This window comes from Pleurodeles waltl, chromosome 11, assembly GCF_031143425.1.
Source record: "Pleurodeles waltl isolate 20211129_DDA chromosome 11, aPleWal1.hap1.20221129, whole genome shotgun sequence".
NCBI classification, from domain to species: domain Eukaryota; kingdom Metazoa; phylum Chordata; class Amphibia; order Caudata; family Salamandridae; genus Pleurodeles; species Pleurodeles waltl.
In genome coordinates this window covers 714,858,268-714,879,698 of record NC_090450.1, presented here as the reverse complement: position 1 = coordinate 714,879,698, position 21,431 = coordinate 714,858,268, and the positions used below count along the sequence as shown (strand labels likewise).

At 46.4% G+C, this 21,431-nt stretch overlaps 1 protein-coding gene across 10 annotated transcripts in view; it reads right to left on the bottom strand.

The window, feature by feature from the left end:
- The window catches only part of POLM (DNA polymerase mu), a 269,353-nt gene that overhangs the window by 200,808 nt on the left and 47,114 nt on the right, over positions 1-21,431 (bottom strand). For 2 of the 10 annotated variants that reach the window (XM_069214374.1, XM_069214384.1), the window contains exon 2: positions 2,584-2,621. The exons of 1 other annotated variant lie outside the window; for it this stretch is intronic. The gene's annotated coding sequence lies outside the window, so the exon portion shown is untranslated. Of the gene's footprint in view, positions 1-2,549; positions 2,622-12,043; positions 12,293-12,457; positions 12,564-21,431 lie in introns of those variants that run through there. 7 more of the 10 variants (XM_069214375.1, XM_069214380.1, XM_069214378.1 and 4 more) reach the window with 7 other exon arrangements.

Sequence of the window (21,431 nt, the reverse complement as noted above, 5' to 3'; positions counted from 1 at the left end):
ACATTTTCAGGTTGTGAGGTCCTCATGCCCAAATGCAACTCTACCCCAGTTTCTTCCTGTAACTTCTACCTTCTGTACGGACAACCACCTAGCAATCCAACATTTCCAGACACATTTCCAGACACAGTTGCAAACCTTATGGCACTGCACACCAACCTATGCATCCTTGGTGACCAGACCATATGATATGACAAACCCAATATGCCCCATTCTAGAAATATCAACACTGACCTAGACACAATGAACCTACAACAGATCATTCAGAACCTACACACATTGCTGGACACATCCTAGATCAGTGGTTCCCAACCTTTTGACTTCTGTGGACGCCCGCTTTATCAGTACTGGGGCCCGGGGACCCCCATGGATTTACTATTGAAACCCAGGGACCCCCAATGAGTCATTACTAAAAGCTGGGGACCCAATCTGTTAATATTATTAAATTTTCTAAGCAGTCATGGACCCCCTGAGGAGGCTTCGCTGAGCCCCAGGGGTCCCAGGACCACAGGATGGGAACCACTGTCCTAGATGTTATTTGTGCAAATCCAGAACTACTCAAAGAATTACTCCGGTCACATGGTGGGACCACCATCTGGTAGCTTTCCAACTCAAAACACCGCAAAATAACACTCCTAAGACCACCACAAGTACAACTAACTTTCAACAAAGACCTAGACACAATAAATTCAGTTTAAAAATTGTCAATGGCTCCAGGAAGCATTTGATATTCTAATACCATTAAGAACAACAGAACTGGACAAAAGAAATCAAGCACCTTGGAGGAATGCAAAACCAAAAAAGATAAAGCAACAAATTACAAAACTGCAAGACACCTGCTTCAAAACAAATAATAATCAAGACAAGCTTCACCTACACTAACTTAACAGAATCTACAAGTCAGCAATCAAAAAAGCTAAAAATAAATGGTACTATTCAGACAGAATTAAAAATGCTTAGGGGCATATTTACAAGAAAGTGGTGCATCATAAATGAAGCGCCACTTTTCTTGTGGCTCCTCCATCTACCGGAACCTAACAACACCATGGTTGCGCTGTATTTATGATACGGTGCACCATGGTGGTTGTTAGCACAATAGCGTCAAACTTTTTGATGCTATTGTGGCGCCTTGCAACACAAGTATCAAAAATTGACACTAGTGCAGTAAAGTACAGGGAGGCCTAATGAGTACAATGGGTGTGTCATTTAACGCCTGCTCTGAGCGGGCATTAAAAATGATGAAAAAAAATGGGGCAGTGAAATCTTGTAGGTTTCACTGTGCCATTTTTTCAGGTCTCCCAGGCCAGAACGCTCCCTTTGCAAACATTATGCCTGGCGTAGGCATAATGTGGTGCAAGGAGTTACAAAGTGGCATTTGTAAATATAGTGCAACAGAAATGCCTCCTTAACGCCACCTTAGTGTCAAACAAATGATGCTAGGGCAGTGCAAGGGGCTTGTAAATATGCCCCTAAATGTGCAAATAAAGAGTTTTATCACATTTCTCACTGGATGTCGTAACCTAAGTGCACAGAATGAACTCTTCTCATAATTCAAGAACTTACTAACTAACTGGCAAATCACTACACAACCAAATGTTGGACTCCTATTTAAAACAAACGGAAACCAACAGTGCCAACAACATTTCTAAGAATTCCCTCCAAGAGTAGGATAACCCAACCTCTGCATTCCTTCAAACTATCACAAAGTGAATTTACAGATCTGAACAAAGTAAGTAGGCCAGCTGGCTGCCCTTCTGACCCTTGTCAGAAACAAAAGGTCAGGAAAATTCTTTTAACTACATCTGCTGCCTCACCATTGATGAAAAATCATCAATAATTCTTTAACTATGGGGATTTTTCCAGAAGACTTAAAAAGGAATACTTACACCCATTATTAAAGAAAAAAAAACTGGATCCCCTTGACCCATACAACTACAGACCAGTTACAAGTAGACCTCTCCTGGGCACACTGATAGAAAGAGCAGCACTCGCCCAGATGTCACAATTTATTGAAGAGAACTCCATACTTTCGACTTCCAAACAGGATTCCGTCCAAAAGGAGGCACGGAATCTGCCATTGTCGCCATCTTGGACGACCCTAAAAACACAGCAGACTGGAACAGGGTTGCTGCCCCACTCCTCTTGGACCTTTCAGCTGCCTTCAACACAGTTGACCATGTAATTCTAATCCAAAGGCTATATGGAGCCAGCATAGAGGGGATCGCTCTTGACTAGATCACATCCTACTTTCAAAACAGGACAAATGTCATGCACGTTTCCACTTTCTCATCCAAACCGTACTCCACAAAACCAAGAGTCCCTCAAGGCTCTATCTTAACTCTGTTTTCAACATATACATTATAGACAATGACAATGATCAATTTATTTCAGCTCATATGCTATAACAATGCAGATGACACATGAATACTTCTTAAACTGGAAAGCCCCAAAGACATTTGAAACAAAAACATTTTTAGTAGCTGCAGAGCCTTTGAACAGTGAACGACGTGGAGCCACCTCAAATTGAACGTTTTTAAAAGTGAAATACTCACATGTGGCGACTCAAAGAATTATGACCCAACTCACCGCCTGGTCTGATGATCTGGGACCAACTCTGTAAGTATCTAAGGAAGAAAGAAACTTTGGCATCACCATTGACTCCAATTTATCAATGAATGCCTAAGTGGACAAGCTAGCAAGATTAAGCTTCATTACTATGAAGACTCTGTGATGCATCTTCTCTCACCAAAGGTTTCCACACAAGGTTCAAGGTACTATCTTTTTTGTTCTGTCTAAACTTGATTACACCAACTAACTCCAAAAACGGATCATCTTTATCAACTATGAAAAAACAACAAGGGACACGGAGGTGAATATTATGCATTCTTTTCTTACTTTATTTTCAACAGCAGCAGCCAAGAACTACAGCTCCCAAAAGGACTAGCAACAGGCTAGCCAATGGGAGCAAAACAGAGTCAAACGTTGGACCGATAAGGGAACCCCACAAACCATAGAGTCTACCCTTGACTGCAAGCAGCCCTCTTTTCTTGAGCGAGCAGATCAAACAGGTCATAAAACAATGGGTAAATTAGTCCAACAATTGGTAGAGCGAGGGAAGTGGAGCAGAAGTCCTGAACGTGGGCAAAAAGCCAGGAAACCGTTGGTGAAGGACGGAGGTCCTGAAGATTGTGGCGAGTTGAATCCGGAGGTTTTCCTTTGACAATAGTGGAAATGGAGGAACTGGCACTATCCCGAAGCCGGAGGTAATGCTGGAGTCGCTGGGAGGGGAAAAGAAAAAAATACGTGTTAGTAGAAACAGCGGTGGGATAATACTTGCCTCCGTGTCTTTAATAAAATTAAGACTTTCCATCATAAATTACTAGGAAAATCTACATTTTATGTCAAGACCGGAGGCTCTATTATGCAAGTTTAAAGCTTGTCAATGACCAAAGAAGTTGCAGTTCTAACAGGTTTGCAATAAAAGGTCTTAAAAACATTGTCATTAGACCAATCAGCCGACCTAAGAATGTCCTCCAAAGTGGAACCCAGGGAGAATGCCTTAGATGCCATTGCTCCCCTAGAAGAATGGGCTCCAAAAGTGGAAATATCTATACCCGCTAGGGACATGACCCATTTAACCCAGCGGGCCAAAGTGGCTGAAGAAACAGGTTTATGGGGCTTACTAAATGAAATCAAAAGTTGGTTAGCAGAGGACGTTCTCAGGTTATAGGTTCTTTTTTCATATTCCTTTAAACAAAGGCCCACACAGAGTTTTGGTTTGTCTGGAAAGAAAGGATAGGTTGGTTTTGGTATGTTTGGAAATATAAAATAGAACACCCGTAGGTAAGAACTGATGGGCAGAAACGTCTAGAGATTTAACATCGGAGACTCGCACAACAACAGTTAGTTTGGCAGAAAGCATTTTTAGAGAAAGACCTGAATTGTCTGGCCAATTAAGAAAAAAGTTCAAGACTAAAGAAACATCCCAAATATGGGAATACTTGGCGGATGAAGGTTTCGACAATTTCACACCCTTTAAAAGTCGGCAGATTAGAGGATGTTCCCCGATCGGCCTTCCATCGATATTACAATGGTGCATAGAGATAGCAGATCTATAAAGGTTTATAGTTAGATATGACTTACCTGCACCAGCTTGAGCGGCTAAGAAATTAATAATTAAATTCAGATCCTCTGAAAAGGGATTGGCACATTTTCCCACACACCAGCTTGACCAAAGAGACCAGGCTGATCTGTAAGCTCGCCTTGTACCGGGTGCCCAGGCGTTACTAATGAATTCCGAAGCCTCTGTCGAAATTGGAAAGACCTTTTGGGGGAACCAGAGATCTTCCAAGCTGAAAGGGTTAATGAGTCGTTGAGAATTAGGTTGTGGGGAAATCCGGAAGGGACTAGGAGAGACGGAAATACTGGAAGCAGAATGGGGAAGTCTATCGATAGCTCGAAAAGGGGAGGAAACCAGACCTGGGACTGCCAAAAGGGAACTACAAGGACCAGAGATGCTTTCTGACGCCTGACCTGGACCAGTACTCTGTTGATTAAGATGAAAGGAGGAAAGGCGTAGTTGAGCAACCAGGACCAGTCCTGGAGAAAAGCGTCCGCAGCGATGGCCAGAGGATCGGGGCGCCAGCTGAAGAAGAGTGGAAGTTGAGAATTGAGCCGTGACGCAAAGAGATCTATACAAAAAGGACCCCATTTCTTCACGAGTTGTTGGAAAACTGACTGGTGCAACTTCCAATCGCTGGAGTCTGTGAGATGGCGGGAATGCCAATCTGCAGTGGAGTTCAAGGAGCCTGGGAGGTATTCGGCTAGAAGGGAAAATTTGTGGGACAGACAGAACTCCCAAAGACTCTTGGCCAGGAGGGCGAGGGGTCTGGATCTGGTGCCTTCAAGATGGTTGATGTATCGTACCGCGGATATGTTGTCCATACGGAGAAGGATTGAGCATTGGGCTCTGTTTTTTGTAAAACTTTTGATCGCAAAGGAGCCTGCAAGAAGCTCTAAACAATTTATATGCAATTTTGACTCCTCTGTGGACCATATCCCGCCAGTCGATATCGAACCACAACGGGTGTCCCAGCCTGTGCGACTTGCATCTGATTCTAACACAAGTTCGGGCACAGAGGGGAAGATGGATCTGCCATTCCAAGCATCTAAATGGGATATCCACCACTGAATCTCCATCCGAGATTCCTCGTCTAGAGACAAGAGGTCGGAAAAGGCCAAACCTCTGCGAAGATGAAGGATTTTCAGTCGTTATGGAGCGCGATAATGGAACAGTCCTGGGAAAAAGGCCTGGATTGAAGAGGAGAAAATACCCACAACCCTCGCGAGGGACCTGAGAGAAATTTGATATTTTTGAAGCGTAAGAGTTAGTTATCTTTTGATTGAGGCGACCTTGGCAGAAGGGAGGAGAAGAGTGGCCGAGACAGAGTCTATTTGAAATCCTAGAAACTCTATTTGTTGGGAAGGAATGACCATAGATTTTTCGTGATTTATAAGGAAACCGAGCTCTGTGAGAAGCGAAGTTGTTATATGGAGATGAGAAAGAAGAGACAATACGTTCTGATGCATGATAAGAATGTCGTTGAGGTAAATTATAAGTCTGATACCCAGAGACCTGAGATAGGCTACGACAGGTTTCAACAGTTTCGTGAAGCACCAGGGTGCCTATGAAAGGCCAAAAGGAAGGGAGGAAAACTGATACGTTTTTGACTTCCATTGGAACTGTAAGAATTTCCTGTGAGCAGGATGAATAGGAATGGTGAGATAAGTGTCCTGAAGATCCAATTTGACCAGCCAATCGAATTGAAGAAGAATATCTCTGAGATGGATGATAGTTTCCATCTTGAAATGCCGGTAGACCACAAATTGATTGAATGATTTGAGATTGATTACCGCCCTTAGTTTTTTGTTCTTTTTGTGGACGAGGAAAAGGGAACTGATGAAAAAGGAAAATTCAGGGATGCAAGGTTGTATCGCATTTTTGTTTAAGAGCGATTGAATTTCTGAAGAAATGAGAGAGGACATTGACAAAGGGAATCTTGGGGGGTGGGGGGGGGGGAGATGGGACTGGAAAGGAGGAGAAAGAAGCTAGATGTAGTAACCCTGGACGGTGCTTAGAACCCAAGGGTCCAATGAAATTGACCACCATTTTGGAAGGAAATAATGTAACCGGCCTCCCACAGGAAGGCCAGAAAATTGGCTTACCTTGAGAATTGCTGGATCTGGCGTGACGGTGTCCACGGTTGCGGAAGCCTCTTGACCTTTGCGGATAAAACTGTGGTTTAAACTCCTGACCGTAGGAGTTGGAGGAGCCTCTTGTGCCTTGGTTTCGGTATGCCCGGCCGGTAAAGCAGCTCCTGCCTCTACCGGCCTGTGCAAAAACCCGTTGGTTAAAGGCCTTTTTTAATGATTGTTGGGCCTTATCCAAAAAGGAAAAAGTGGAGACAAAACGGCTGAGGTCTTTAATAAAGAGTCACCGAATAGTTTGTCGTCGGCCTGGATGCCAGGATCCAAAGTGGCAAGGTTAGCTAGCTTAGGCTCCATCTTTAACAGGAGACCCTTCCTTCTCTCATGGATGATTGCTGAATTGGCGTTTCCTAAGAGGCAGAAGGCTCTTTGAGTCCAAAGAGAAAGATCCGAAGGATCAATCGGGGAATCCTCCAGTCTGGCTGATTCAGCTAAATCAAAAATTCGAGCGAGAGGTCCCACTACATCCAGGAGTTTGTCCTGGCGAGTCGTCCAGGCCTTGTCAACCCCTTTGCGGGGATCCTTGCCAAATTTTGTGAAAAAAGTTATGAGAGATTGGTCAACAGCAGGAGTGGCGATAATGTTAGATTCCAGTGAAGGCCTAGGGCATTCTGATCTCAGTTTTGCACGTGTTTGCTTGTCCAGAGGAAGACGCAGGCGGGATGCAATGTAATCACCTACGTGATCCAATGGAAGCCACTCGGTAGAGTTAGGGTGGTGAATCAGGAAAGGATTAAACATCGGGACACCCTCTGAATCGACAATGCTGGGAGAGGAAACACTCAGAGAGAGTTTGGGAGGAGGCGAGGATGGAGGAAATAAGTCATGAGGATTGTCAGAATGCGACAAATCGTCTGTGTCCTCATCATTGGTGTCCAAAATTTTTGAGAAAACAATCTTTTTTGGCGTGTCAATATGCTTCGATTTAAATTTACATTTTAAATGAGAACACAAATGTTTTTTTGTGATAGTCCCCTCCTTCACAGGAGGCCTGGGAGGAATCAAGTCCTCAGTCTGTTGTGAGGCAAGCTCACTGTCCAATTGCGCGCCTTTAACAGGTTTAGCCGTAGCCTGTTTGCGTTTTCTGCCTTCCCACGCAGAATGGGCCAGGGAATTGGACACCATGGACTTTACAGTATTTTCAATGTTCTTAGACATTTTATCCATAGATGCTTGTAAAGCATGTTTCAAAGATGACTGAATAAACATGTTTAAATCCTGTTTAAAAACTTCCTCATCCTCATTGATTTCAGGCATAACTGGGGAACTGTCAGGATCTATAAACAAAAATTAAGAAACAAGATTTAGGCCAATAAACGAAGAAAAAACTGAAATATCTGAATAAACGATTAAAATTTAAGCAAATATAAATGCCTGGGCAGGAGGGGGTTAACTGGTTAAACAGCAAGCTCTCCGGTGAAGGAAACCACTCCCTGAGGGCGGGGAAGTACGAGGAAGCCAGCTATCAGAAGGAGCCGCGCCCCCAGCACTTAGACACGGACCGCAGAGAGCAGCGCGGTAAGCCAAGCCGCCTGAGAGGGACGAACGTCGCCGGCAGTCCCACGAAGTCAGTAAAAGCTGTCTCCGAGGTCAGTAGCGCGAATGAACACAGCGCACTGACAGGAACCAGCGGAACGCAACGATAGAACGCGCAGCGGTTGAAACGCGCACAGTGCGAGCACAAGGTAGATGAGGGGAAGGGAGGGGGGGCAAGAATTAATATGTGAAACAGTGAGAACAGTAGTAATGAAGAACCACAAGGCAATAAATAACCATAAGTATATAAACAATAAAAATAAATAAATAAAAAATAAAACACAAGTATTACAAGCACAATTGAAGGTAAAACCATGAAAGAGTACTTATCTTGACTGTGAGCAGGAAGAAAAGAGGGCTGCTTGCAGTCAAGGTTAGACTCTATGGTTTGTGGGGTTCCCTTATCGGTCCAACGTTTGACTCTGTTTTGCTCCCATTGGCTAGCCTGTTGCTAGTCCTTTTGGGGGCTGTAGTTCTTGACTGCTGCTGTTGAAAATAAAGTAAGAAAAGAATGCATAATAGAGCCTCCGGTCTTGACATAAAATGTGCATAATGTTGGTTTCTCTAAATGTAAACTGCTGTTGGAAGGATCAGTTTTACTCTAAATTCAGGGAGCGCTGTTGTCTAGAGTGGGTGCAAATCCGTCAATGATTGCACCTTTCCTTTGTATTCCTTTGCATCAAATAAGTTTGACCAAAACCTGCCGTTTTGGACATAAATGTATCTGATCTTTATACCTACTTTTAGCTCTTGTTAGATACAAAATAGTCTCATGTTGCCAGGTATCACTCAGAACCTCGTGTGGGACAAGACTGCGTCATTACTGGTCACCACAACCGATAACCACCCTCTTACTGTTACCAGCACTGGAGACTGAGGCTCCGGTTAACTCATCCTATTTAGTTGCCTTCAAGGCCACACTTCATGTAGTTATGTACAAAGTGTGCAAATACACTACACCAGCAAACAAAAGCAGCTACAATCGCCTGAGCCCATTGACTACCCTGCTCACCAGCAGGAACAATTGATCCTGACCAATCCAGTTACACATCCTGAACTTTGTGGCAAAGTACCCAATTTTGCCTCCATATTAATCAAACAATGCCACTGGATTTCAATGTGTACATTATTCTGCTTCAAGAAGCTATTGCCTTCCATCTGAATGAATAACAAAACACAAAGGCTGCCCTGTCCAACAGTGGATTCTTTGTAGTGAGCATCCTGGTTTATGACAATGTAATGAGAAGTATGTTTTGTTTAATGAGTAAAGGATGAGTAGAGTTCTAATCATGGTATCTTTTTGTTGGAAAATGCTGGATCCTGGGTACAACAATTTATCTCCCCGTGGCACATTTTCTACAGAAATGCTTTCTTGAGGAACCTGCCCAACGAGTCCTGCATCAACAACCCTCACTGCCACTCTCTGAGAAATAATGACCACAGGCAGAATTACAAACTGCCATGAGTAGTGAAGATGTACCCTAGCTGACTGACCTAGCAGCTTTAGTACAAAAGATGGCATGTAGGAAAGCATCTGTTCAAATGCTCATTGTTAGGCTGTAAAGACCCCCCTTACCCCCAGCTGCGCAGGCAATCGTCGGAGGCCCTCCTGCCATTGCATCACTCATCACCAAAAGATACATAGAGACCAGATTGGTTGTGGTGGTAGAATGGCTGCAGTTTATTAACATCAGAAGCTGGTAGATAGTTCATCACAATATATACGGTCACTAGCATATCCAGCATGATTATCTTGCATGGTAATAAACCCATTAACTTCTAATATTATGTGTAACTATTCAACTTTATTGCATAGTAACATTCAAATCAGTTCAATACGTCATGTCTCATTCGAAAAGTCATAAATCGTTTTCTTGCCATGACAGTTCTTGTTCTGCTGCTACTCAGTACAGCAGTTTGCGATTGAGGCTTCCCCTACTACCCGATGTGTGGCGCTTGGGCCCATGAGGCCGTGCCTGGGCTGCAGGTGCCATGACCGCCCCACACTGACCACTCCTTGCCATTCGTTTGAATTCAGGTGTCTCTGCCTTGAGGCATCCCAAGGACCCTGTTCAGGTAATTGTTTGTCTCTACTGTAAGGCATCCCAAGGATCTCTCCCGGAGCGATTGTCTCCTTTTACCTTTATTATGACGATATATGTTGTTAAAACCTTGCAAATCCCGCCCCTGCCAAGCAGCATCCCAAAGACCCATTCTGAGCCATATGTGCGTGTCTCTGCTGTGAGGCATCCCAGGTACCCTTGTCCAGGAAAGTGCCCAGTGCTGCTTTGTTTTACCATCAAGACCCTGGAAATGCTTTGCCTGGGCCCTTTAGCTTTGCTGTGTCGCATACGAACCCCCCCCCCCCCCCCCCCTTGTGACTGGTGCATAGCCTGCATGCCGTGATGGTCATTAGGTGACTACTCGATCCTTTTCCCTTGAGATGGCTTTTTCCTGCCATTCACTGCCATGCCCCCTATGATTGCCAACTTACAGGGCGGTTAGCCGCCATCCCTTCTAAGTTAGCTCCGCCTCCGATACGGCAGTAGATCCTACCACAGTGCAAGTACGACCCATGCATGCCCATTCAGGCAGAAGACTCACAATTTTTGAAGCCAAAAATGGCTTTATTTTAACGGACAGCCACCTAAAATTGCCTCGGTTTCAGCAGAAGTCAATGTGAAAAATATACTGACCACAAAATATCCCACTTCACTGTTTCAAAATGTAGAACACTGGTAGCAGCACATCATGATCAAACTAATACTCTTGGCGTATTGATCACTGCAGGGTAATGTGCAACGTGAGGCAGGCACACACGTACACGATCAAACTAAAAGGGCACCTATGAAGTGTAGTTGAAGTGGAAACTGGGCTTAGGATGCCTGTGTCTCTGTGGCCAGTGTCCTGCTGTGTACTCAACTGTGCCTTCCATATGGGTCGTAAATGTGTTTCAAGTAGTCGTCAGAGAAAATAATGTTCGTTTTCAGTAAAAATGCCCAAGTGTAATGAATTCTATACATATGTATTATAAGGGAGTGCAGTTAAACATGTTTAGACTTGACCCGTCTCCCAATGTATTTCCACTTTTCAGCCATGTTGCTCGATATGTTGGAATTTGCTGTGCTCAAGCTCTACGCGCAACTGTAAAATTATGCAACACATTTTATACATTTTTAAAAAAAACCTTTTTTTTCCAAAGGCAAACGGTTTCTCAGAATGTTTGTCTTCTTATTACTGTCTCCTGCTTTTAAAATGCATCCTGATGTGGGCTGGTATCACAATCTTTTGTTGTAAATTAGTGAGAGAAAGGTGCACCCACCCTACACATTTGTTGGTGACTTTCTACCCTCTGTAATCTAACGCTGGTCACGTTGCAAGCGGAATAAATAAAAAGAAAAAGAAAAAAAGAAAAAAACACAGCTTCGTAAACACTGTCTGGACACGCATTCAATAGTGATTCAGCAGAGTTTGGGGGCCTCCCGTTAAGTGTTTTTGATGCTCCCTGATCTAGTACTTTAAATGGACAGGTACTGAACGATACTAGGTTCTTGAACTTCGTTAATATTGTATTGTAATAGAATTTATATAGCGCTTACTACCCCTGAAGAGGCGTCTAAGCGCGTTTCGGCGAGTAGCACGCTACTCCGGAACCCAAGAAGAATTAGTGGTGGATTACGGAGTACCTGTACTTTATCAGACTTATTTAAGCGAAAACCCAGCTGTGATTTGGAACTTGTTGAATTGTCAGAAATATGCCTAAAAGAAATGCTATTACAATGACTTTTAAAAATCTTTTAGAGTTTTTAAATGTGATTCTGGGAGCAGCAAAGGAAGTAACACAGCAAGTCTTGCACTATGCGAAATAACAACAGGCACTCTGGGACGTGTAGTTTTGAAGTTAGCATTCTAAGTACTGGGTTGGATAACAACGGAAACGAGTTGATCTTTTTTAGGGTACCAATACAATGCATAGGTGTTCAAAACTGTTTTTGTTGTATAGTATTGCTATATACATAGCATAAATAAAACATGACGTATATTGCATACGTTTTGTGATACACAAAATATATTTTAGAAGAATTCAAATAACAATCCTATTGATGGTTCGGGCCTCCACGTGAATTATATGGAATACCCAACTCTAACGGCAACTTCTCCGTTAGAAGCTCCTTATACTAAAAAAAAGAAAACATACTGCCTCGAAGGACGAGAATGGGAGTTAAAGAATGCTCTCACTTACCGCCTCTACACCAAATACAACATGAACATTAGAAGTGGAATTATAAGGATGAATATATGCTTTTTGCCTTTGACGAAGGATTCAAAAAGACGTCTGAAACTAATTACTTCTTCTTCAGCTGCCACAAGACTTTGAGAGGTGTGCATGACAAAATTGATGGTTTCGCAGTAAAATCGGCAACGGTGGGAAACATTACCGTAACATCGATAACTAAACAGCTAACCGCCCAACAGTAATCAACTGATGTCTATCACGCATGCGCAAAGCACTTGACACACCACATAATTCCATGTATTGAAACTACCAAAGCCCTATTTAGAGAGCAGGCGAACATTTTGCAGCATGGCTATGCTCTCCCTGCTTTTCGACACAGGGGACTTGTATAGCCTTCGTAAAACTGACACTGAAAATCACCTTAAAACGCGAGACGCGGCCCACTCCCATGAGTTCGCGTTAAAATGAAACTTGGAACCCTCCTCCTCCACGGATTGGCTAGACGTCAACCACCGTTCTCTTCCCCCCAAAACGATTGGATAGCGCTCATTTGCAGGGTCGAGTTTTTTTGCAGACCTGCAATATTCAGTTGCAGGCTCCCATTGGCTGACAACGTGATGTCTCCCATTGGTTGCTGCTAAAAATACTTTGCAAACACGCGCATTAGTGCCTTGATTGTGCGCCCATATGTACCAGGGAAAGTGGGAGGAGAGAAACCAGGTTGGGGAGCGAGGGGAAACAAAATGATGTGCTAGAATAGTGAATGAGCAGGACCAGCATTCTCATAGTGCTAAATCTACAATGAAATTGACAAAATGATAAATAATTCCGCGGCATCATCAGTAGAAGGGATTCAATTTATCCTATCAAACGTGAAGTTAAAGAAGACATTCTCCAGGGGCAGAACAAACACAAGAATAGGTAGGAAAGCCATCCAAACGAGCAAGGAATGGTGACACACCCAACCACAAGCAAGGGGCTGGCCTAAAGCCCACTTTTATGTGGTAATATATGTAAAGATGTCTGTAGCAAGGCCACAGAAATGGAACCCAAAAAAAAGACAGCATTGAAGACAATATTTGGATCGACTCAAAGAGTTCTGGATAACAGAAGGATATATAAGGAGTAAGGACTTTCTGTTCCCAGCCCCCTTGCTCTCCACTTGACAATTCAAGAGGCAAGGTTCACAGGCTGGGCCGGCCATGCAAGCAGACCTGTTTGGGGCCCACGTCTAACGCCACCGAGGGTGGTGACTAACTGACTTTGGGGGCCACAGGCCCACGAAAAAGAGGCACGCTGATTGGCCGGCATGTTTTAAACCAGCCAGTTGGGCGCTTGGAAGACGGGCTTCATGGCGCATAAAGGTAGGCGCCAAAGAAGCACTTTCATTGTTGATGGGACTGCCGTGTTTATGATCCAACAATGGTTCTCCCTTTTGTTGAAAGGAAAGGGGGGGGGGGGGCAGATGTCATACAAGGATGGTCTAGAGCAGTGGTCTCCAAACTTCTTAATGTCACGCTCGCCCAGTTGAAAAATAAAAATCTAGGGCCCCCCACTTAGAATTTTTCACAAATATTTTATAAAGATGGCAATGTTTAAATATGTCCAGACCTATTTAAACATTGCAGTTAGGTGCTGTTAACTTTTTTTAAAATGCAATAACATGCTTTTGTTTAAAACAAAGGCCTGTTATCTGTATAATGCTTCTTTTGGCCAGAGTTTGACGCTCCCCCGGGACCACTTGAGGCCCCCCTAGGGGGGCCCGCCCCCCAGTTTGAAGACCTCTGGTCTAAAGAGAAGGGAGTCACTCACTCGTCTGGGTGGGGTTTAGCCCCAGTATGTGTGCATTGTGGGAAATTGGTGCTGGAAGTTGTGAGTGTGTTAAAAATGAAGAGGAAGAGTTTAAAAAAATGTTTTATTTATTCAATTTGCAGGTGTTAAAAACAACATAACATTGGTGCCATTATAGAAACTCGCATTATAAAGATCGTCAAATTTAATTCCTTAAAAATAAATCTGCAGTTGCCCCCATACCAAAAATATGTCACTATTCGCTCCCCAAAGGGCCTCAAATTTATGCACAGCACCAATACGTTGAGTATAAAGTTGTTCTTTCTGGCGTACAGCGGTCATTTTGGCTTCCCAAGCTAAATAAGTGGGAAGTACAGGTGACTTCCAAGGTTGCAAAATCTTGGCAATGAGGGATGTGATAAACAACATTTGCTTCGAGCAAATTGACAGTCCTAGATGGTTGGATATACCAAACAATGTTTCAGCTAGATCTGGAGTGAGAGAAGCCAAAACTGTGGAACTTATCCACAAATTTCTTTTCCCAGAATTCTGTCAAATATGAGCAAGTAAAGCTTAGGTGGAGCCAATCACCCTGGTTAATCTTACAGCATGGACAAGAATCGGATGCCGACAGAAACATCTCCCCTAACTGGGCTGGGATGTGGTAGAGCATCCATGTTGAAAAAAATTAGATTTTTAAAAAATGAGCCCCTCTAATTGCTTTATGTGAAAGACTATTATAATTTCTCCATAGCTGTAAATCAAGCTTAAATCCTATTGCGCTCTCGGCCTTCCTTAAATACTGACAGGCAATTCTGGACAAGAACCGAGAGTTAAGGATCCGATACCAGCTACCTATGCCTCAAAGGTTCCTATAAAAGGCCAGGAACACTGAGGAGCTGGATGCATTGGATGTTCTCTCTACAGCTAGGAGAAAAATGCTGGATTTGGGAAAAGGAAAATCTGAGTCCATCTGGGACAGGAGTCTCATCTCTATGACATTGATCCCATGCCTTAATTTGGTCACCTATTAAACAAATCAGAGAATATAGCAAGACCCACCTGTTCCCACTTTTGAACGCAAACTTAATTTAAGTCTAGCCCTAGCATCCAAGCATCACAGAGCATGACTGCCGGATGGAAACTAGGAATTAGATACCACTCCTTTATTGACAAAAGTTTGGCACGCACTGCTAACGGCGGCTTATATCTTATGCGTTTGGGCAGTCGTGGGATTTTGAGAAAAAGGGGAAGCTGGGTACTGCTTTCTGTTATCATACATTGAAAATAGAAATTGAGGTTGGGCGAAAAGGCAGCTCTCGTAGCCCAATCCATTAAGGAAGCCTCATAGTTCCTAAAATCTGGAAAAGCCAGCCCCCCATTCTCGACCGTTACAGCTAATTTTTCCAGCTGTATCCAAGGTTTCTTATTGGCCCATATAAATTGTCGGATCACTGAATCTACATTTCTGATTTTTTTTTGAGAGATTTTGAGGATCAAGCCGGAAAAAATAAACAAAAAAAGAAGAAGAATCATCATCTTGACTAATGCTACTCGCCCAATGATCGTCAATAAAAAAGCTTGCCATTTTTGGAGTAGGCCTTGAGCTTTCTTAAGGAGAGATACATAATTGAGCTGAAAGAGATCGGAAACATTGTGTGTAACTTAGACCCCTAAATACTTTATTGGGCTGACTAACTGGGATTTAACCCATATTCCGTCTGGAAGGATCGAATCCTTAGTATTAAACAGAATCACTTAGAATGATTAATCCTATAACCACCAAGGTCCCAAAAAACCTTTATCTTTGCAAATGCACTAGAGATATTAAGAGGGTCGGCTAGTTGACCCAGCAAAGCCTTAGAGACCTCGTCCGGCAGGCCATCTTCACCGGAAGCGTTTCTGTTGGGTGAGGCACGGATTGCTTCTGTCACTTCCAAAACTGTAATCGGGGCTGATAGTTTCGCCTACGACTCCTCTCCTAACCCTGGTAACTCAAGTGAGTTGAATGATCTGTAGTACATTAGCTTGCTATGCAGCAGTATAAAGATTTGTATAGTGGGAGAAGAAGACCTCTGTATCATTAGGCTGGTTGACAACTAACCCTCCGTGCTCGTCGAATATCGATTTGATAAAGTTATTTTTCGATTTACTTTTTACTGACCAGGCCAGGAATTTACCCACATGCTCATTCTCCTCATACTGTCGCCGAAAACCTGTATGTCGATTAAGTATTTCACAGGACAAATAATGATCTTGCAGCAAGCCTGGGTCTCTTTTAATCTAAGGGCTGTCTCATAACTGGATGTTATCTGATGGTTGCTTAATACTTGGTCAAGATCCTGTTGGAGTTTAAAAGATTTCTTTTTGGCTATTTTAACTATATAAGATTTAAATAATAAAGCATCACCTCTTATATGGGCTTTGCAGGCTTCCCAAATGTTGAATAGGGAGGCCGAGCCTTTGTTAATGCTCAGAAATTCTGTGACCGATGCTTTAAGGGTCATAATCCAGCTCTCATCTGCCAAGAGGGACTTAGCAAAGCTCCATCGTGGACGAGTCACCTGATCGGTTATATCGATGCTAACTAGAGGGACAGAGTAATACGAAAAAGAATTTGCAAGAATAGCCGAGTCGCGGCTTGTCAGAGAAAAGGAAAGTAGAATACAATCAATCCTATAGGCTGTGTTATATTTTTTAGAGAAGCAGGTAAACTCCCTCCCCTGGGGATGGTCTGCCCTCCATGCGTCTATCAACACCAGGGCAGAGACCATCTTGGTCAGAATAAGAAATGCTCTGGGTTTGTTCTGGCTTTTATTCCTTCGTGAAGTGTTGATCTGAGTATTAGGAATAATATTAAAATCCCCCCAATAATGAAAAATCCTGAAAGCAAGATTAATCACTTGCAGAGAGCCTTCAAAGAGCTTGTTTCATCTTCGATGGGGCCATTACAACTCACAAGATGGATACGCTTACTTGAGATTAATGTACTAACTATTATCCATCTTGCTTGTGAGTCCCTATGGACCTGATCTGTTTGCCAAGGAAAATCCCAAGTAACAAGAATAGCCACCCCCGTACTGTCGCATTTGCAGGCGCGACAAAAGACTGGGCAATAAAGTTGGGGAGTTTAGGCAGTATTCCCTGAAGTTTTAAATGAGTTTCCTGAAGAAGGAATATGTGAGATTTAGATGCGTTGAGCCAACTGAGTATAGCTTGAAACTTATTGTTATTACTTGCGCCATTTAAGTACAAGCAGCAACCTTCAGATGATTTCCTGCCCTCTTGTCCCTAAGGAGAAAAAAATAACTAAGATGATAGGAGACCGCAACCTTGTTCTGTCCCTTAGCCATGGTGTGCTGCGTGTTGCGTACATAATTAGAATCCCAGTGAATGATTAACTTGAGGAAAAATGGGAAAAGACACTAAGGCGGTCATTCCAACCCTGGCGGTCGGTGTTAAAGCGGCGGCAAAACCGCCAACAGGCTGGCGGTAAAAAAAATGGAATTCCGACCGAGGCGGTAACCGCCAACAGAGACCGCCACTTTAACACACCGACCGCCACGGCGGTACAAACAAACAGCGCGGCGGTCACCGCCAACAGACAGGCGGGAGTCAATGTACCGCCCACAGTATCACAACCTACCAATCCGCCACCTTTTCCGGGGCGGCAGCCCGCCGATAAAAACACGGCGGAAACAGCCATTTCGAAGGGAAAACGCTCACCTCCATACACCCCACGAGGAATCAGGACAGCATGGAACCCAAACTCCACATACTCCCAGCGATAGTCTTCCTGCTCCTCTACCAGGAGCACGAACGCCGGCGCAGAAGACAACGGTGAGTACTGCACCTACGACACAGGGGAGGGGGGAGCAAAAAATTACGGGGACACACATACGCGACACACCCACCCCCACCCTCACCCACTACAACACACACATCAATGCATAGCAATACATCACAGTTACATCCCCCAAACCCCCCGGAAGAATGCAAAGACAAAAGGAAATGATTTTAAACATTGAAATATATTGCAATACTGCCAAAAAATATATATACACATCAAAAACTCTTATATACAGAAATGTACAAGTCCGAGCATTGTAGCAGGCATTGTCCGTGGACCACTGGGCCCAAATCACATGGGCAAAGCCCACACAGGATACCTGACTCTAACGGAGAGAACACTGCAGGGGCATCAGATAGCAAAACTACAGGCACCTCAGGGGGAAGGGAAGGGGGGGCACCGCAGCCAGATGAGTGCACGACGCCAGATCCACGAGGGGCCTCCATGCCCACTGTTCAATCCTGGGGAGTGCAAAGCCACAGTCTCACAAGTCCAGACAGTGGGTTGGCTGCCCACTGTTCATTCCTGGGGAGTGCAAAGCCACAGCCTCACAAGTCTTGACAGTGGGTGGGCTGCCCACTGTTCAATCCTGGGGAGTGCAAAGCCACAGTCTCACAAGTCTATACAGTGGGTGGGCTGCCCACTGCTCAATCCTGGGGAGTGCAAAGCCACAGTCTCACAAGTGGATAACAGTCTCCACTGGTTCTGGAGGGGGCCTGGTGCCCAGAGTGCTTCTACCTGTGCAGGACAGAGGTAGTGGATGCATGTCCCCACTGGTTCGGGAGGGGGCCTGGTGCCCAGAGTGCCTCGTGCAGCCCTGCCCGGCCCAGCCCGGCCCAGCCCCTGCCGCTCATGGGCCAGCGGTGCCTTCGATGGAGTGGTAAGTTCAGCTGTGCTTGAGACGGCGGTGCCCAGTTCAGCGGTGCTTGAGATGAAGGGCCCAGTTCAGCGGTGCTTGAGATGGAGTGCCCAGTTCAGCGGTGCTTGAGATGAAGGGCCCAGTGCAGCGGTGCTTGAGACGGCGGTGCCCAGTGCAGCGGTGCTTGAGATGGAGTGCCCAGTTCAGCGGTGCTTGAGATGGAGTGCCCAGTTCAGCGGTGCTTGAGATGGAGTGCCCAGTTCAGCGGTGCTTGAGACGGCGGTGCCCATTGCAGCGGTGCTTGAGATGGAGTCCCAGTTCAGCGGTGCTTGAGATGAAGGGCCCAGTGCAGCGGTGCTTGAGATGGAGTGCCCAGTGCAGCGGTGCTTGAGATGGAGTGCCCAGTTCAGCCGTGCTTGAGATGGAGTGCCCAGTTCAGCCGTGCTTGAAACGGCAGTGCCTAGTTCGGCGGTGCTTGAGATGAAGGGCCCAGTGCAGCGGTGCTTGAGATGAAGGGCCCAGTGCAGCGGTGCTTGAGATGGAGTGCCCAGTTCAGCGGTGCTTGAGATGAAGGGCCCAGTGCAGCGGTGCTTGAGATGGAGTGCCCAGTTCAACGGTGCTTGAGATGAAGGGGCCAGTGCAGCGGTGCTTGAGACGGCGGTGCCCAGTTCAGCGGTGCTTGAGACGGCGGTGCCCAGTTCAGCGGTCCCGGCCATGGCGGGGTGCTCATTTGCCACCTGTCCTGTGGCTGGCAGGGCCCTCCTGCCCATCTGTCCTGTGGCTGGCGGGGCCCTCCTGGGCAGCTGTGCCGGGGCTGTTGGTGGCCTCCTGCCCACCTGGGATGGGGCTGGTGGGGCCCTCCTGGCCAGCTGGGCTGATGGCGGTGTTGTCGGGCGTGCTGCCCTTCCCAGCCTTCCCTGATCGCCTGTGGCCCTTCCCCACCTTGGGTGGTGTGCCAGCTGTCTCCACACTCCCTGCCGGAGCCCTGGTAGGGGTTTTAGTCCCTGGTGTTTTCACCCCATCCCGCCGGCCACTGCCTATCTTGGGATGTTTCTCCGGGGGTGGGCTGCCCGTGCCTTGGCTTCGCACCAAACTGGCTGCCCTGGTGGGTGGGGCACTCCACTGTCCATGGCAGACTGTGATGACAGGGGCCGATTTTGTCGTGGCTGAGGTGGTGACTGTAGTCCTATGACATGGACGGGGTGGGGGAGTTGGTGAAAAGAGGTTGAGTTTTGACAGGAAAAACGTTTTGGGAGCAGTGGGACGGGTAGGTGTAGTGGGTATGGGAGTGGAGGAAGAGGTTGTGGTTGTAGGAGTTGTAAGTCTGGTGGCTTTGGGTGCAGGTGCTTGGGCTGGAGGCTGTCGTGAGGTGGATGGCTGTTGGGTGGGTGGCTGCCTGTGTTTGTGTAGTTTGGGAGGGGGGGGCACAGACACACTGGGAGAGGACACAGGGGACGTGTAAATGGCAGTGGGGGTGGTGACTGCACGTGTGCGGGGTGTTCTGGTGTGTGTGCTGCTGAGGGACGCAGTGGCTGAAGATGTTGTGCATGCAGGTGTGAAAGGAGAGGTGACAGGGAGGGAGGAGGGAGACGTGGAGGAGGGGGACACAGTGGAGGCAGTGGGTGTTGGTATGTCTGTATGTGGATGTTGCTTGTGTGACTGCCTGTGGGATGTGTGGTGCTTATGTCTGGCTGAGCTTCCCTTGGGTGTTGAGGTGTGTGCAGGCTGGTCTGATGGTGTGTCTGGGATAGGCAGAGGTACAGGTGATAGGGTATGGGTGGAGGAAGTTGGAGGGGGGAGGCTAGAGACAGGGACAATGGCTGCCATCAGTGCCGAGGCCAGAGTCTGGAACGATCGCTGAAGGGCCGCCTGACCAGAATGAATGCCCTCCAGGTATGCATTACTCTGGTGCACCTCCCTTTCTACACCCTGAATGGCATTCAAAATGGTAGACTGCCCAACAGTGAGCGTCCTCAGGAGGTCAATGATCTCCTCACTGAGGGCAGCAGGGGTGACTGGGGCAGGGCCTGAGGTGCCTGGGGCGAAGGAGATGCCCACCTTCCTGGGTGAGCGGGCACGGTCCAAACGCTGAGGGGCTGCTGGGAGGGCGGTGCTGGTGCAGTGGGTGGCGGCTGTACCTGTTGTTGCGGGGGGCACAGATGTTGCCGCCACCACAAGGGAGCTTCCTTCAGAGGACGAGTCGGTGTCACTGATGTCTGCCCGAGTCCCCGCTGTGGAGCTCCCCTCGCCCTCCGTCCCACTGGTGAATTCGGAGTCCGTTGTGTGGCCCTCCATGGCCATGTGGGATGCAGCTCCCTCGTGCTCCGATGCCACTTCTCCTCCGCCTGATGATGCTAATGCACACATGAACAGGAAGACCACAAAAAAGGGGGGGGGGGAAACAGAATATAGACATGTTGAGTGCATGCATTGGCGATACCATTGGCGGACAGGACAGACACAGAAGCCCCCTGCACTACGCCGCGCACTTGGGGTCGACTACTCAATCCCTGGGACATGGCCTACAAGCCTATTGACGACATCTGCACACATAGATGACACAGGGCCATGAATAGCTGTACTTGGCACCCTACAGAGGTGGGGGGCGGGGGCACAGGGCCATGCCTTACGTAGGGGCCTAGCCTACAGAAATCGCCCTGGCCTAGGGATACCCACAGCCCTCCTCCCCCACCCAGACACCTCCACTGCACGCAAAGTCAGCAGAATGAGAGTGTACTCACCCCCTTGTGTCTGCTGTGATGCCCTCACGCGCCCATCCAAATCGGGGTAGGCCACCGCCAGGATCCGGGACATCAGGGGGGTCAAAGTCCGACTGGCACCCCTCCCACATTGGGAGGCCATCCCCAGCTGAGCCTCCGCCGTCTTCCTGCTCC